We start from the raw sequence: 6,000 nt of genomic DNA, 5'->3' as shown, positions 1-6,000 counted from the left end.
GTATTCTTTGCTGCTAAATGGAAACTTTATGTATGTATAGTCAAATCTGTCACTGTCTTAACATACATCAATTTTTGAAATGATATTTTGCTTCAGTGTTATTAAAATGCCAATATTTTCAGTGTGTTTTATTGTTTTGGGTTTTATTTTTATTCTGAAAGCTTTTGATATAAAGAAAAGTTTGACTTGTTATTTGTTTAATCATGAATTTTATAATGATTTGAAACTTTTTTCTCGGTTTAAAATACTTTTTCAGAGGAAAATATAATTCATTTCATGAAGATCAATTTACATGTAGCTGAATGAAATTTATGAGATATTCTCTATTAAATAATGTGATATAACAATATTATTTTAGTTGCTTTCCTTTCCCAGGAAAAGAGGAATCCTCATAATCACAAAGCTATGTATCAAATGGCAAATGAAAAGCTGCTGCTGCTGCTGGTAAGGTGCTTCAGTCGTATCTGAGTCTGTGCGACCCCATAGATGGCAGCCCACCAGGCTCCCCGTCCCTGGGATTCTCCAGGCAAGAACACTGGAGTGGGTTGCCATTTCCTTCTCCAAGGCATGAAAGTGAAGAGTGAAAGTGAAGTCGCTCAGTGTTGTCCAACTCTTAGCGACCCCATGGACTGTAGCCACCAGGCTCCTCCATCCATGGGATTTTCCAGGCGGGAGTGCTGGAATGGGGTGCCATTTCCTTCTCCAGGCAAATGAAAAGAAGAATCATCAAATTCATAATCCACACAATGGGTAGAACAAATTCACTTTCGGCACTGTGAGATATACAGCAATGGCAAGGAATTTTTTTTTTTCCCCATAGTATTGAGTGTATTAGCAAGTTTACATTAGATAACTATGGAAAGGATCAAGAGACTTTTTTTTTTTCCCTCTTCTGAGTAGCCCCCAAATCCTTAATCCTCTTGAACACTGAGGATTGCTTCTAAGGGAATGTTTTGTAATACGATATATATTTTTGGAGAAAAGACAGCCTCTTCAATAAGTGGTGCTGGGAAAACTGGACAGCTACATATAAAAGAATGAAGTTAGAACACAGCCTAACACTATACACAGAAGTAAACTTAAAATGGATTCAAGACTTACATTCAAGGCCAGAAACTATAAAGGTCCTAGAGGAAACATGGCTAGTACACTACTTGACATAAATCACAGCAAGATCCTCTGTGACTCACCCCTAGAATAATGGAAATAAAAACAAAAATAAGTAAGTGGGATCTAATTAAACTTAAAGTTTTTACACAGCAAAGGAAATCATAAACAAGGTGAAAGACAATCCTCAGAATGGGAGAAAATAATAGCAAGTGAAACAACTGACAAAGGATTAATCTCCAAAATATAAAAGCAGCTCATGCAGTTCAATACCAGAAAAACAACCTAATCAAAAAATGAGCAGAAAATCTAAACAGATGTTTCTCCAAGAGATACCAATAGCTAATAAATACATGAAGTCAACATGGCTTATTATTAGAGGAATGCATATCAAAACTACAATAAGGCATCACCTCACAATGGTTAGAATGGCCATCATCAATAAATCTGCAAATAATAAATGCTGGAGAGGGTGTGGAGAAAAGGGAACCATCTTTTACTGTTGTTGCGAATGTAAATTGATATAGCAACTATGGAGAGCTATATGGAGATTCCTTAAAACTTGGAATAAAACTATCATATGATCCAACAATCCCACTACTGGGCACATATGCCAAGGAATCCATAATCAAAAAGACACATGTATCTCAATGTTCATTGTGGTACTGTTTACAACAGTTAGGCCATGGAAGCAACCTATATAGTCATCAACAGATGAGTGGATAAAGAAGTTGTGGTACATGTACAAGGGATTATTACTCAGCAATAAAAAGGAACACATTTGAGTCAGTTATAATGAAGTGAATGAACCTAGAGTCTATTATACAGTGAAGTAAGTCAGAAAGAGAAAAACAAATATTGCATATTAACTCATATATATGGAATTTTGAAAGATGGTACAGATGAACCTATTTGCATGGAAGCAATGGAGATATATATAGAAAACAGACTTGTGGACAAAAAGAGGGAAGGAGAGGGAGGGATGAATTGAGAGAGTAATGCTGAAACATATACGTTACCATATATAAAATAGATAGCCAGTGGGAATTTGCTGTATCATGCAGGAAGCTCAAACCCGGTGCTCTGTGACAACCTAAAGGGGTAAGATGGGGCGGGAGGTGTGAGGAAGGTTCAACAGGGAGGGGGCCTATGTATACATATGGCTGAGTCATACTGATTTATGGCAGAAACGAATGCAATATTATAAAGCCATTATCCTTTAATTAAAAATAGATAAATTTTTAAAAAGAAATACATTTAAAAAAACTGATCCCTGCCCATTTGAAACAAAAGCAGATAAGCCTAAGCTATGGACCAGAGTATAAGTACTTATGAAATAGTAGATTTCTCAAATGTTGAAATAATTACATTTAGCTATTTAGAAACACTTTGATAAATGTTGTTCATTCATATTCTTTCAACTAATATTATTTTAGAGTATAATATGAATGAGGTAAAATTCTAGGTGCTAAATAAGAAGTTAGTAAATCATTGTTCCTTCTTCAAGGAAAGACAAATTTTGAGGAAATGATATAGGAAGGGAAATAGGGAACACAAAAAATTTAATGCAGTGTATTAAGTGTGTTAGGCAATAAGAACAGGTATTAAGCTCAATCTTCAGATTTAACATCAAGACATTAATTTTTCTGTACAGTTTACACTTAAGTTCATTGCTACTATGTTTGGGAGAATCTTTAAGCAAACTTTTTAGGACCCCGTAAACCCACAAAATAAAATTAAGCTTATGGTTCCAGAATCTTATATTTTCCATGGCATTAATGTAAGGCATGATGAGCCATCCATCCTCCCATACAGCTTAGGCAGCTCTGAAAGTTCTCTGTATCACCCATGCTTGAGGCACAGTCATTTTTAACTGGGCACAGACTGTTCTGAGGGGCTCCTTCCATAACATACAGCCCTTTTCTTTCTAGATTTTTCCAACTTCCTGACTGTTTCAGTGGGAAGTTTCATAGCCACATCAAGTATAAGACATCTTATTTTGTGAGCTAATGAAAACTTTTCTTCATTATTTCCAGGCAAACATATTTTCTTTTCCTTAATTCTCTTTTCCTTGCTTCTGACTAAGATTCATTTTTTTCTTGGCCTATATTTCCTTTCTTCCCTGAGGCATGGTTTTGGAGACAAAATATATCACTATTAACAAATTTTTTCAACTTGTTCACCATGTCATCCATAATTTTATGTCATTTCATCTTTATTGGCAGTTAATGTACTTGCTCAAAGAATAAGATGATAGAAATATGATAGAGTTATTTCCTGACATGATCTAAATATAAATTTTAAAACTATAAATCTAAAAAAAAAATAGAAAAATATTTGTGACATTGACTTAGGCAAGGACTTCTGAAATATGACAATAGCATCTCACCCTTAAAGGGAAAAAGACTTACATTGTACTATATAAATATTTAAATCCTCTGCTCTATAAAAGATATTCCTAGGAGAATGCAATCAAAAGCCATAGTTAGGGATGTAATATTATAACATAGCATTTATGAAAATGAACTTATATCTAGCAAATATAAAGAAAAATATCTAGGAAAAAACCCTCAGAATTCAACAGTAATAAAAAATAATAGATTGGGTAAAAGATCTAAATGAGCACACTATCAAATAAGTTATATGGATGATGAAACATAAGAAAAGAATATCAGCATAACAGTAAGAAAAAATAATAAACCGGGTAAGAGATCTAAACAAGCACACTACCAAATAAGTTATATGAAAAGATGTTCAACATAATTAATCGTTTTCTGCTCACTCATGTCCAGACTCTGCTAACCCATAGACTGTAGTCCTCTGCCAGCCTCCTTTGTCCATGGAATTTTCCAGGCAAGAATACTGGAGCAGGTTGCCATTTCCTAATCCAGGGGATCTTCCTCAGCCAGGAATTGAACTCGCATCTCTTGTGTCTCCTGCATTTGCAGGCAGATTCTTTACCACTAGCGCCACCTGGGAAACCCAATTACTCATTAGAAAAATTAAAATCAAAGAGATATCACAGCACATCTATTAAATGCCTAACCACAAAAGTTGTAAATGCTTTTTGCAAATGATAAAAGCTAAAAAAGAAAGAGAGACAATGTACTGTGTGATGTTATTTACAAGACATTCTGGAAAAGGTAAAACTATAGGGATAAAAGAGAAATAAATTGTTTTCAAAGATTGAACATAGGAAGAAAGTTGACCACATACAATAAAAGAGCCACAGTTCAGTTCAATTCAGTCCCTCAGCCAAGTCCAATTCTTTGTGACTCCAAGAACTGCAGCACACCAAGCTTCCCTGTCCATCACCAACTGCTGGATTTTACTCAAACTTATGTCATTGAGTCAGTGATGCCATCCAACCATCTCATCCTCTGTTGTCCCCGTCTCCTCATGCCTTCAATCTTTCCCAGCATCAGGGTCTTTTCCAATGAGGCAGTTCTTCACATCAGATGGCCAAAGTATTGGAGTTTCAGCTTCAGCATCAGTCCTTCCAATGAATAGTTAGGACTGATTTCCTTTAGGAAGGACTGGTTGGATCTCCTTGCTGTCCAAGGGACTCTCAAGAGTCTTCTCCAACACCACAGTTCAAAAGCATCAATTCTTCTGCACTCAGCCTTCTTTTTGGCTCAAACTCGCATCCATACACGACCACTTGAAAAAACATAGCTTTGACTATATGGACCTTTGTAATCAAAGTGATGTCTCTGCTTTTTGAAACACTGTCTAGGTTTGCAATGGGCTTCCCAGGTGGCTCAGTGGGTGAAGAATCCACCTACAATGCAGGAGGGGACATGGGAGATGTGGGTTCAATTCCTGGGTCAGGAAGATCCCCTGGAGGAGGGCATGGCAATCCACTCCTGGAATCTTGCCTGGAGATTCCCATGGACAGAGAAGCCTGGCAGGCTAATGTTCATAGGGTCACAAAGAGTCGCACATGACTGAAGCAACTTAGCATGCATGCACAGGTTTGTCGTAGCTTTCCTTCCAAGGAGCAAGTGTCTTTTAATTTCATGGCTGCGGTCACCATTGGCAGTGATTTTGGAACCTAAGAAAATAAAGTCTGTCATTGTTTTCATTTCATGTTTTCCCCATCTACTTGACATGAAGTGATAGGACCAGATGCCACAATTTTAGTTTTTGGAATGTTGAGTTTTAAGTCGGCTTTTTCACTCTCCTCTTTCACCCTCATCAAGAGGCTCTTTAATTCCTCTTTGCTTTCTACTATTAAAGTGGTATCATCTGCATATCTGAGATTGTTGATATTTCTCCTGGAAAATGCTTCTAGCTTGGGGTTCAGCCAGTTGGCATTTTACATGATATACTTTGCAAATAAGTTAAATAAGAGTAGTGACAATGTACAGCCTTGGCATACTCCTTTCCCAATTTTTAACCATTTGTTTTTCCATGTCCAGTTCTAACTGTTGCTTCTTGACCTTGATTGCATGTTTTTCTGGAATTTCCTTGCTTTTTATATGATCCAATGGGTGTTGGCAAATAGATCTCTGGTTCTTCCGCCTTTTCTAAATCCAGTTTGTACATCCAGAAATTCTCGGTTCAAGTACTTTTGAAGCCTAGCTTGAAGGATTTTGAATGTTATCTTTGTTAGTATGTGAAATGAGTGCAATTGTATGGCAGTTTGAACATTCTTTGGCATTGTCTTTTTTGAGATTGTAATAAAAAGTAAACTTTTCCAATCGTGTGCCCTGCTGAGCATCCAGAGCAAGACTCAGTTTTCCCCCACAGCCAATCCTTCCCTTCAGGAATCTTGCACAAGTCTCTTATCCTCATCCATCAGAGGTAGACAGAACAAGCAAGAACTGCAATTCTACAACCTCAAAAATGAAAACCACAATCACAGAAAGCTAACCAAAATGATCTCACAGG

The sequence above is a fragment of the Cervus elaphus genome, chromosome 15 (genome assembly GCF_910594005.1).
Source record: "Cervus elaphus chromosome 15, mCerEla1.1, whole genome shotgun sequence".
Taxonomy (NCBI): Eukaryota; Metazoa; Chordata; class Mammalia; order Artiodactyla; family Cervidae; genus Cervus; species Cervus elaphus.
This window is presented reverse-complemented; position numbering follows the sequence as displayed.